The sequence below is a fragment of the Sceloporus occidentalis genome, unplaced genomic scaffold (assembly GCF_023333645.1).
Source record: "Sceloporus occidentalis isolate IW3139 unplaced genomic scaffold, rSceOcc1.0.p SCAF_271, whole genome shotgun sequence".
NCBI lineage: Eukaryota > Metazoa > Chordata > Lepidosauria > Squamata > Phrynosomatidae > Sceloporus > Sceloporus occidentalis.
The window spans coordinates 805362-818322 of NW_028317251.1; positions in this window are offsets into that span (position 1 = coordinate 805362).

The window sequence follows — 12961 nt, forward strand, 5'->3', positions numbered from 1 at the left end:
CTTGCAGCGCACCCCACTGACTCCTCATGGGGTAAATCAGGAAGGTCGCTGCGCATGCATAAATCGGCTTTGCGGCATGATTTTCTTCCAGCCGCGAAGGAAAGGGAGGCCTCGTCCTCATAGATCTGAGTATTGATCGCGTTTTGTGTCTTGGAAGCGGGTGATGTACAGCGCTGCAGAATATGATGGAGCTATATAACATCGATAAATAATACCAGTAATAATGCCGTATTAATGACCCAGTCCTGACTACGAGCTGCAAAGCATCCCTTCTCCGGGACATAAAGGCTGTGAACGGGCCGAAAAGAAAAGGGGCAACGCAGCTAAAAAGTTACCTGGAAGCGTTAGTACGTACACGTTTCGCACATGCTCAGTAGCACCCCCTTTGATGTGATAGAAACAGCAGCCAATCGGATGTATGCTACTAAAATACCAGTGTTTAGATGCATACATGTGACAGGCTGCTGCTGCTCCTCCTCCCATTGATTTTAATGGGAGCCCTGCTATTATTGACTAGAAAGTTCTACTGAGCATGTGCAAGAAGTGTACTGAGGTATGCTCCCTGCTCCCAGCAGAGGTGGCTGGGGGAGGAGTTACACGGGACAGACGGGGTATTTTCTATCTCCAATAACTAAGTAACGCCTGCACCGATTTACACGCGGTAAAATGCACCGGAGTCCATGCAGAAAAAGTGTATAAAAAACAAATCTGAGATTCCACTCAATCCCACCGTGTCCAAAGTAAGAGAAAAGAAGGGTCACCGCGATGCTCCGTCAGAGGACGTGTCCCGCTACCGGATCGCCCGGGAAACGCTTCCAATAACCCTTTTGCTTATGTTCGCACAGGGAGAATTTTTTTTTTCTTTTCTTTTTTTTTTTTTTTTTGCTTTCATCTTTTGCCTCAAAAGCCATAAATTGTCAAAAAGAAAAAGATTCTCAGACAGAGGCCAGTATCAGAGCAGCGCTAATGGAGAGATAAGTGGCACATTCAGGCATAAAAATATATCATTTTAAATAAATACCTGTAAAGAGAAAATGGGCTGTAGGTGAGACTCCTGCTGACATTTCTCTGGGAAGGAATAAAACGGCTGAACGTGTGAGTGGGAGACGCAGCATCTCCGGCTTTTATTAGGCACTCAGCGGCTGCGCTGAATGATGATACAAAGTATCCGTGTACGCTGCCGGGACCTAATGGTGTTTCTCTACGAGAACAATGATGAGCGATTGGCGGAGTCAACCTGAAGCCCCTCATTTATATTAATAACCCCGTCCTGGCTGGGAGGGTTTCTCGGCAATAAGAGATGGGATTTCACTCCGTTTCTCCAAAATAATTATTTTTTAATAAAGAGAAAAAGGCTTTTAAGTTTTATTTGTGCAAAGCGGTTATTCCGTTTAAAGGGGTTTTGCGGGAGGCCAAAAAGTTTGGTTTTTTTGGCTTTTTTTTTTTATTGGACTTTTTACATTTAACCCCAAAACTTCATCGACTCCGGTTACGGGGGGGACGCAGTTAATTAAAGCGAAGCCTGGACAATGTTCACCGCGGTCCTCGCTGGCAAACGTATTCAGCGGAATTAATATAATTGAAACATAAATAATTCACAAGGTCGTTAGAACAAATAAAAACACCCACATCTTCCTCCTCGTTGAAAGGATGAAATGGGGGCTTTCAGACACTGAAATGACAAAATAAAAATGTTATGGAAAGCTCTTTATCTCCGATCCGTTTCCCAGTCCCCTCTCTTTTCAACGTTTTTATTGTATTTCCAAATGTTTACTCGACCTAAAGAAAGTAAAATAATAACCGTATTAACGACACTCGTCCTCCGCTCTGCATGGAAAGGCCGTCCGAGCGGCTCGATCCGGGACTTCTAGCTGCGGGATCCCGGATATCGTGAAGAGGAGATGATCCCGCGATAAAGATCCGGGGTCGTTATTTCCCACTCGTTACGTTTTTAAGGCAAGGAGACCAACACAACGTAGCGACATTTTATGGATCAGTTTGGATCTTTTTCACCCCAGAATAGAGTGTCTGGATTCCTGTAGTAAAACAGAATACCATACCTCCCAAGTGTCCTTGTTTGGTTAGCCAGTCCCTCTTTGGTCCCCAAACCCCTCTTCCCCTCCCCTGATACCCCTCTTCCCCTCCCCTGATACCCCTCTTTCCTCCCCTGATACCCCTCTTCTCTTGGGGCTCAGAACTTTTGCTGAGTATGAGGCTATCGCAATTTTTCTGGAGCACAGTATGTGTTAACTTTGACAAGAAATTAATTTTTTTTAAAGTGGTTTATTTAAGACACTCTTCCTTTTTATAGGACCGATTTGCTATAATTACGACTTCATCATTGCACCAGGGCTGGTGCCAAATACCCCCCTCCCCCCCCCGCTCGCCTCCCTTCCTCCTCATCGACGAACTTGACACAGTAACAACAAGAGACGGAAAAAGTTACACCCAAAAATATCCTTGACTGGCTCGGAGGCTTTTATCCCGGCGGATGCTCGGAGGAGATGGAGATTTCATTGTGTGTCAGTCTGTGATAAGATAATGGGGGAATGTTTCGAGACGATTAGAGTCAAATTGTTCAGTCTGATCATCCGGCGGAGAAGTCAGGGGCGCAGACAAAGTTTCATATGTGGCTCCGGGAGCTCGAGCTAAAATTTGAGGTAAAACCAGGGCTATTCCGTAAAAACCATTTGTACTCGGTAACAATCCGAGCGGATTTTCATAAATCTATCCGCGACGCGTCGGAATTTATACCGAGATTCATCTCGGCTAATCCGATGAGATTTATCTGATTCTTGGGGATAAATCCTGCGGTTCTGGTGGGTCCGCGAGTCTCGGAGGGCCAGTGAGATTGTTCCAATACCGCTTTTTTTAATAAAATGCTGCATTTTATTGTAAACTATGACATATGCATCGATTTAAGTTTCAAACCTATATAGAGAATTCCAATGAGTTCAGTGCCTATTACAGCAAATATCCACCTAATACAATAAAAGGGACACCCGAGCTTAAAGAAAATACCGGAATATATGAAGAAGATCGTTATGTATGAGAATTTGTTCACTGACAGCCGTATGCAGCATCGTGGCGGAAACAAGATATTCGGGGACGCGGATTGGAGGCCGTCAGGAGAGGAAGAGTCTGACGTCAGGGCAGGCGGCACAGGATCAGACCTGGCAGAGGTGAATCGACCTTCGGGTACCCGGAGAGGACGACGTCCCCAACAGAGACCCGGACTCTGCCGGCAGATCAGCCCCGTCGGCCCGTCTAGTCACCGGTTTATCCTGATGAGAAGACGCTAGCCTTAATCAGTCCTTGGTCTCTAAGGCTGAACATGGATAGACTTTAAGGTGGACAACATCATTATCTGCCATCGTATGCTTGGCCACTACTTAGGACCATCTGGTTCCCTTCTTGTTGAAGGGGGGTCTCCATCTATCTGACCCTTCTTACAATCTATGTGTCATTTAAATGTATCTGTATGCAAAGGCTCAGGATGCGGAACCATCTCCGATATCAATACCCACCCCCTGTCCCCTCCAAACAAAAATAGTAAAACTGCATGGAAGACTCCAGCCTGAATTAACAAGGCAGCTAATTAAACGGCGCCCTCAAAATCAGCGGAAATAAAAAAAATAAAAATAAAAAAGTTGTATTATGTTTCATTTTCAATAGTCAGTAGAAAGAGTCTGCTTCTAATTAAGAATCTATTCATTGGGTAAATGGATAGGGGGGTGAGGCACGGAGAGAACACAAAGGAGGAGGCAAGAGTGGTACAGACCAAATACTCGGAGCCTGAGAGGGTATTGGTGGGCAATACGGAGCGTATAAATATACCCCGTTCCTTTTTGGAAAGGTCATGGTGCGATTCCCGTGGCCCCTCACTGCCGGAAGTCCTGGGGGTACGTTTATAGATTTTCGGGAATCGGGACGATCAATTCTTTATGAAACAAAAAGGAGATATTTCCATAAACGTCTGTATCAAACAGTCCAAAACCGTGGACTCCACCAGTAACTATTTTAAAAGTCGCTTCTGTTAAAGAAGAAATAAAACCAAAGGAGCTGAAGGATAAATAAGAGTACGAAGTATGACCTCCGCATCAGAAACGAGACCCGGAAGGCTTTTAGAACGCAGACGCATCTTTACGTTATTTGGATTAAATTCCCGAAGTGTGCGGTTGGCAGAGATGCTCCCGGGATTAAGCCGCGGGATGAACGACAAAGACCTCTAACACAAACCTTCTGTGTAAATCCCAGCGCGGCATCCAGCCGAGGAACCTCCGATACAAAACTGGATCTGGATAATCCCGACTCGCCCGAGCCTGCGCTTCGCAACTTTCTAAAGGAGCTTCTGTCATCAGATTCTGATCTCGTTTACTTCTCTGTAAGAATGTAGCAACCTGTTACCTGCTCCTCCTGCGCTCTGAGTTTTCAGGGAGGCTTTTACCCCACAATTATTCCTGCAACCCATTCTATGCTCGCCCCGGGGTACAGACTATCTTTATTTCCTCCCCTAGAATAGTCTCCTAATGGACTGATGAGAAATCTTTCTCTCTGACATTAGCTGAAGTCTCTCACCCCGAAGGATCCGTCGCCTTGGTCCTCTTTAATCGCCGGCAGCCTCTCTTGCTAATATCCGAGTCTGCGGTGACCTGTTGGAATGGATCGCTGCCGACAGACGGGGGTCGCTGCCGACAGACTGGGGATCGCTGCATTCAGGCCGGTTATTTGAAGGCGCCGTCCCCTCAGCGAGATATGTATAGAGAGATAACTACGACAGGACCCTCTCGCTTTTATTCGATCTATACATCGTGTTCTCAAACTCGCTGGAGGGTGCGTTGATCATGCGTTTGGGTGTTGGCACCACTCTTCGCGACGTGATCACATGACACTAAATACATCTTTTTCTCCTCCTTTCTGGTGGTTAATTTGCATATGGGGCTGCCACATGCTCTATATCCAAACATATTCAATAACCCTTTTCTCTGGCTGTTTGCTTGATGTTACGCCCTGTATGTTACCCTGTAGCGGGGCTGTAGATTTGATGTTACGCCCTGTATGTTACCCTGTAGCGGGGCTGTAGATTTGATTTTACGCCCTGTAGCGGGGCTATAGATTCGATGTTTCATTACTAAAATCTCGTGATGCGTGTGTAAGCGGCGCATGCAGGCAGAGCGAGGAAGCGCCGGTACTCGACTCCGTAGAAATGCAATCAATATGTAAGCAGTTTGCTGCAGACGCGCAGCTCCCGCAAAGATGGGGAGATTGTTTGCCGGGGAACCCGCTTCAATTTCAATGCGTTCAGACCTCCGACATACTAATTACTGAGTGAAAGAGTGTCCTTCATCCCCGCGGTATGTTCAGTAAGCTTATTAATCCAGGGAAGCCCACCTGAACGCATGCAGACACTGCAAATCTACTCTTCCCAGCAGGTTATACAGCAGTTTATTCACTAATATCGGTCATTACTGGTTGCCGTCCGTGTCTCCGGCCGCCGGTACGTCCGATGGGACCGGTTACCGACGTGTAGGACAGGAATCAGTAGAAGGTCCAGGGGCGGAAACACGGCCCCGTACCGAGCGTCGGATAACCGTAAGCAAAGAATGAACCAGCGATAACCGTTTGTGACGTCGCTCGTAATTCCGTGTATTAACATGCGATTAAATGATACGAATAATTAATAAGAAAGATGGCGGCTTCCAGTGGCTCGAATCTCCGGTGTCTCCAATGCGGAAATCGAATTGCTGGCTGAGTATTTGGCTGGAGCCCCAAAAATGTGTTTTCTGAGGCACCTGCCTCAATTATTTTATTATCTCTTTAATCGAATTTGCTGTTTCTCTATGAATCGCGCCCGGATTCCGTGTTCTTCTCGTGATACAACATTAAAAAAACGACAGCTTTTCCTGCGTCTGAAACGCGGATCCAATTTCTTTTTCCAAGAATACGTTATTTATTCATATCTGAGAAAATCCATCGCATCTAAAGCAAGGGATGTGAATAATATCCGCGCCGGTCCGCTTCCCCTCCTCCCGTCTTCCCACAATGCACCTGCCCCGGCTCTTCTGATTGGCTGCTCACTTTGTATACGTTTGAAACGTTGTAACGTGTTCTAGAACACTCGCTGACGCGACACAAACCCCGTTTCCGTGCCGATGACTGCAATATCTCCATAAATCTGAAGTTTAGAAAATCCCGGAGTTTGAGCTTAAAAATATTTTCATAAAAATGTGGGAAACTGTTAGTGAACACGAAGCGGTGCGGGGTACCCCCGCCCGGCATACACTGTGGCCCCCATTATTATAGAGGAATTGTTGTGCGGCCCCGGAGGTTGCGCTCTATACATTGGGGTCCGCGCTGAGTCTGGATCAAAGGGTCTTCTGGGAAATTAATCGCCGATTTTATTGGGATTTAATAAGACGAATGTTCTTGTAAATCAGTAAAAACATCACAATGAATCATCCCTCCGCGTTTATGTAGATGCAGAATGGATTTATTCTCTCTCTCTCTCGAAGTCCGCAATAAAAACTCCAGCCTCGTGACGAGCGGGGCGAGGAAAAGCCCCTTTAGGGGGTAATAGAACAAAACAAACCCCGCCAGAATGAGGAGAGCCCGTAGAGAACCCCGGAGGCGGATTGACTTTTCCCAGGGTAGCCGTGGGTAGAATAATTTAATTTATCCTTTTTTTTTTTTAAATATTTTTTTTTTTCAAAACAATGTATACTTTGTTGTCCGCATAATAATTGCCCCATAAAACCACGTCGCAGACCCTATAAAATTTGGCAAAATAAGTGGATTTGCAATGTCCCGGCATCAATGTTTCAGACGTATATGAAAAATGAATTCTTTATGATGTCCAAGAGAACACGTATTAATATTCAGCGGAATAAATGTGCGCCCGCATTAAACGAACATTTTCTTTATGGATTTCTGATTAAATTCACTTTATTTCGAATGAAGATTCCGCCAAATGTGTTTTTAAAGAAAGAGTTCCCCTCAAAGTGAAATGCGGCTGGGGACATTATTACGGGGTATTATTCCTCCTCGTTATTACTCTGTAACAGGGGGACCCGACGCGTTCCGGCTCGGGCGGTGAAAGGAGCCGCGGGTGCACCGGGGATCGGCGGTTATTCCGCTCAAAGGATCACCTTGGGTTTTATGTTTTCTTAACGGTCGCAGACTTTATTGAGAGAAAATGCCTTTTTGTGTCGCTGAAATAAGTGTCATTTGAGATGTTATGGAAGGCCCGGGAACCTTTAAGGAAGAACGTAATTCCGGTGATTACACCGAAACATGCGCGGCTTGGTTACGCTGAGCGGTTACGGGGAAGGTGGGGGCTGGGAGGGGATACCCTGCTGGGGTCTCGATTGCAGTAAATAAGAGTTAAAGTGCGTCCCGGGTAACGCGAGGCAGGCGATACTTATGTTATTCCCTACAAAGAGCTGCTAAGCGGCCTGAGCCCCTTCCTCCTCCTGTGCGTCGGTTATTCCTGCGCGTCGGTTATTCCTGCGCCTGCGCATTGTTATTCCTGCACGCCGGTTATTCCTGCGCCTGCAAGTCGGTTATTCCTGTGCCGGCGCGTTGGTTATTCCTGCACCCGTTTGGCTCTCCGTTCCGTATGGCAGGAGCGGAGGTATAGGAGCCGCGCAGGAGGCAGAGGTACGGGGCAGTGATCAGGCAGAGTAATCGCTGAAGGTAAAGTCACTGGATCTCCATTTATCATTTTAATTGAGGTTTAACGACAGCACGGGGTCATCAATCAGCGGGGCCGAGACTCCGAGCCGGAGACCCACGAGGCGCTCTTCGTATTAATCCCGATCGCGTTAGAGGTGACATCCCAGATCATCGCGGGACCAGAAGGAAGTCGAATCTCTCCCGGGAGAGCCGCCGATGGAGGACGTTAACGGAGTGATCACGTGTTCATCCTTTTCTGTCTGCATCGCATCACCGGATGACATCACCCATAGTTTATCCGAGTCCCGCTAAGACGACGTGTGGCCCGCGGCACGGCCCAGGAGCGCCAGCGGAAACATCGTGGCTTTTTTCATGGCAAGTCCTGAGGATTTCTCCAGGAGACTCTTCCAAACTTTCTAACTCATGGCGGCCGTTTTCTTGTTGGATTTCTGCCCGGCGCCCCTTTCTAGATCTGCCAAGACGGTCCCGGGCCGCAAATAAAACATCCCGCCATAAACGGAGACGTTTGGCTGATGTTGCAGGATACGGGAACGCGGTTCTTCTGCTGATTCTCTAGTTTGGGTGGAAAAAAACAGAAAATGCAAATTTCTAGAAAATGAAAAATGTGCCAACCCTAGCGGGCTTAACCCCTTCCCTGCTGGAAACAATTTGTTTAACATGAGCTGCCGCTGTCCATTCACAGCCAATGGAGGCAAATGTTCCAATGCTTTCAGGACTGCAATTCCCATCATCCTCATCCAGCGCGACAAGAGTAATGGAGCCGCTGTGTAGGTGCCATGCATGGGGGGGGCATTGCTTTGGTGGGGAACCCGAAAATGTTTCTGCTCGTGTCCCCCATCAACCCAAAGGTCCTGTGATGATGAAGGGTGTTCTAGAGTCACAGGGGAGCCTATGGATTCTCCGCTAACCCCGGGCCCTGGACAGCCCTCCAGCTCCATGTTGTTCGCGGCCCCCCCCCGGCACAGACTCTTTTTTTCCGTTGTAAATGGGGGTTGGTTTCCATGATGCTCACGGACCCCTGGGCTGCCAGGTAATTTGCCGTTGGGGCCACTTAAACGCGGGAACGCTGGTGATTTTCTGCTCCGTGGTGTGGAAAAGCTTACTAAAGATCTCCATGTCAGCTCTTTGCGACGCACAGCGAGAAACATGTCCCAATCTTCCGAAATGAGATTAGCAGCGCGTCAGAGCAGGGTCTGCCGCGTCGGCACTTTCTGTACGCCGGCTACCGATAAACGATTATTAATTACGCTCCGGGCCGCGAGCGAGTGAGAGCAGCGGATCCCGCCGAAGGTTCAGGCAAAGCAGGCGCTGCGTTTAGGAGATCCACCCCGGCTGCCCACAGCAAGGACTTGTAGTCACATTTACCGTCGGACACGGTGCGAGACTCCGCTCCTCAGATCCACGCTGCTCCTCGTTAGAAGGCCGGAGACGATCCCCTCTAATAATCCTATTTTATTCCTTTTTACTCTCATGGGATATGATTTTTTTTTTAACTCTTTAGCTGCCGGCCTCAAAGCATTATCTACCCCTTGTGCCACTCACAGCATTATCCTGCCGTGCGCCGTGCTGCATTGGGGGTATTCCGCGCATCCCATCATTATAAGGGGTGATGGACCTCGTGCCTCGTCCTCCCTCTCTGACGTCACATTGATCTTACCCCCCGATCGTTAGTCTGACGGGGACCCCAAGGAGCCGCTAAATCTGTTTATAAGGACGCGCCACCTCTGTGAGAATACAATGTAGCGAACGCCCGTCCTTCCCCACACAAGACAAACGGTTACTTATATATAGTTAGTTTATTTTTTTATATACTTTTATATGTTTCTAAATTATTCAGATATTTTTATTGGTTTCAGCTTTTTGCTCGAGAAATATTTTTTTATACATTCTGGAAAGTAGTCTTATCACCATAGCAACCAATAGAATGTTTTTGCTGATTGGAACAGTCTGCTGGTTGCTATGGCGATAGGATCGCGTTATCACGGGCCCGTATCCCTCCGCCCGTGGCACAGGGGTCCTTGTGAGGCGTCTCTGAGTCCTGTGCGCTGCGTGAGCTCAGAATTTACCGGACGAGGCTGGTGTAGAAACCACACGGGCTTTTTTTTGCTGGAAATTAATAGTGCGAATAATTGTGTAATTATGTGATATAAAAGCCAATGGTTTGTGAGAGCAGGTGTGCGAGGTCTGCGGAAGATCCTTTAATGCGCGGCCACACGCGGTCAGCGGGTTTATTGTGGATACGGAGCGGCCCTCCCCGAGCGATTCAAGAGCTTAAACCCAGCAATTACATGGTTAATAACTAATTACAATGAGGAATATTTTCTTTTAACTAAAAACATCCTCCCTGCGACGGGCAGAGCTGGCGCGGTGCTGGGGATGTTAGTGTGGGGGGGGGGGGTTAATGCCAGAGGAAGGTGCGGCTGGTTATTCCACCTGTGCTAAAGTCAAGTAGCTGATGTTGGGCGTCACAACATAATTTGTCAAGGGTTAAAACTTTTACAATATTCAGAGTTGAGGTCAGGGTTAGTGGCCCTGAGTAGTATTTATATGGCCCCTGTAACTAACACACACACACACACACACATACGTTCTAACACTAACTCACTCATACACCTACACATACACACACTATCCCTCTCCCTCACACCACGGCAGTAACATGTGCACACACACGCTAACAGCATATAATCACACGTGCACACTATACCACTACACAGTAATACGCATGCCAACACCATATGCTCACACACGCACATTCTTACACCATACAGCACCACACTTACTCTGTCACTATACAAATACACATACTCTCCAGCACACGCACCCACTCGCTCCAGCACCATCCACACATTCATACTTACACTCTCTCATCAACAGTGCTTTTTAAACATAAACTATTCGATTTTTTTTAAGGAAAAGGTGAATGTGATGCTAGGAACCAATGCTTGTTGAAATATACGTTTTATTTCTCTTTAGATACAGTTTCTATACATGTTACCATTTGTTAAAAAAGCTTTGTCTGCTTACCGCAGAAATCACTGCATTTTATTATTTTAGGGGTTATAAAGATCTATAGGTTCCTTTTGGGCTGGGTTCCGGGGGGGGGGTTCCGAGTTCTGAAAGAAGTGACAACGTGTCGACAGAGTGCAGGGAAGGGATAGCGAGGCTTGGCGCCCTCTACTGGATAAAGTGTAAAAGGTCGGGTGAAAAACTCTATATGAAGACTGCAGCAAACAGTTGCAGCTTTTCCATCTCCCGGCGCGATTAGGAACCCGCGGTGCCTCCTTTATAGAAGGAGCTGGGTGGAGAGGGACGGAGGGAAGCGCCCGGCTTTGATCAATAAGCCAGTGCTGTAGAAAATTGTTAAACGCTCTACGGGCCGGAGGGACCCGCGGGTATCATTCATATCATTTTATTCCTTTTGATCTCTGCTCTGTATCCCAAACCGTTTTCTGTCGATTCCTAGTAACCTGGGCCCGGCTTGCGCATGGAGACCGGATGCATGTAGGACGCCATTCATTCCTGCGGACGCTGCTTGCAATGCTTGGCTCTGATTGGCTTAGTTGGGCACGCTGCAGCTCTGGAGTTGTTGAATGCAAATACCATCATCCTCAGGCTGCTGGGGGATAATGTGATTTTTGGTGCAAAGGGCATCTCGGACTTCCTGGTCTTGGATTTAAATCTTTTGTTGTTGCCGCGGGGGAAAAAAGCTTTTATTAACAAAAAACATCTCAAAATTGTTCTGGGAAAAAGTGTTGCATTTAGTACTGGAGACTGTTGGTACACGCGGTCTGTACATATTTACACGCACACATGTACAGCACGGAGGAACAGCTGCTGCGCGGTTGCACATCTGCAGCCAAGCTGCTAATTACGTTTCCCTGCGTTTCCAGCCTCGCTCGGTCCCACGTTAACAGCGATGTCCTCTTTAGGAGCTTTAAACCCTTCAGCTGCTTTCCGAAACCCCAATCAAGGGCCATCAGACAGCCCGGTCCTGAAGCAGAGGTGCTGCTCATCACCATGGGGACACCCCCCGCATACAGCGCCATTAAGGAGACCGGCGCAGCTGCTACATTTATTATTCAATTCATTCCGTACCCAACGGAATCAGCCCAGTCTGGGGATGACAGAACTTTCTTGGATAAAGTACATTTTAAACAAAAATTACTGACCCACCACAGGATGAGACGGTACATCTAGATTTACACTCCTATCCCCACGAGCTGCGGCACGAGAGGAATATTAAAATTAACAACAATTCTGCGCTGTGCGATCCTAAATGTCTACGTTTCATCCGCCAAACCACAGCTGTCCCCGGCGCGGGTTCCCAACGGCCCCTGCTCCGTTCTCCGCGTGGACAGCCACTTAGCAGATCTGCGTCTTAATGAATTAAACCCACGTGTTTATTGAAAATATGCTTTATCTGTTAATAGTTACGTTTTAATTTAGCTACGACCCCCAGGTGTCTTATTAAATAAATAAGGCATTTTAACATCATGGTGATCTTCACATTATGCTTAATATCTCAGATTTAATTGAGATAAGACTTTTAATAAACACAATGAAGAGTTTGCGAAATCCCTGAATATTAAACTCTAGAACATTTTATAACGCAGTCTGTTTAACGCTACAGTTATACCATTAACCGTTACGACCCGCGCCCCGAATCCTGCTCCACCAAGACCATAGAGCTAACAATCACTTCGGCCCCTGGAAGTCAGTAGGAAGCTCGTAGGGGAGACAACGCCAGGTCCCTTTATCCCTCATTATAGCCTTAATCCATCACAAAAATACACCATTTTAAATCAAAGCCCAGAGTAACGGCGTCTGAGTTCAGATGGAACCACTCTTTCAAAAATATAGATTTTTTTTAATTGTGTTGAATAGACGTCAAAGCGTTCGCTAGAATTACTTTTAGCGTCCTGATCAATAAATCTCTCACCAGTCCTACTTAGTCCCCGATAGCAAGTAACATCATCAATAAACCTTAATGTGGTCAGTAGGTTAGAAGAGAGTCCAGCGACGTATTTATGTGAAATTGGCATAACGGGGCCACTTTTATTACATAATATACCAAATAGACCGTGCCTACATACCTTTACATATCTGATGTGTTGGCCTGGGGCCCCTGTAAACTTATTTTGCAGCATTTAACACTTCCCACTCCTGTACATTTATACAAAAACTTTGCAAATCAGCATTGCACCCATTTTAAATGTCCCTTTAAACTGTTCGAAAGCTATTGGGTTTTCTTTCCTCTTAGGACTTG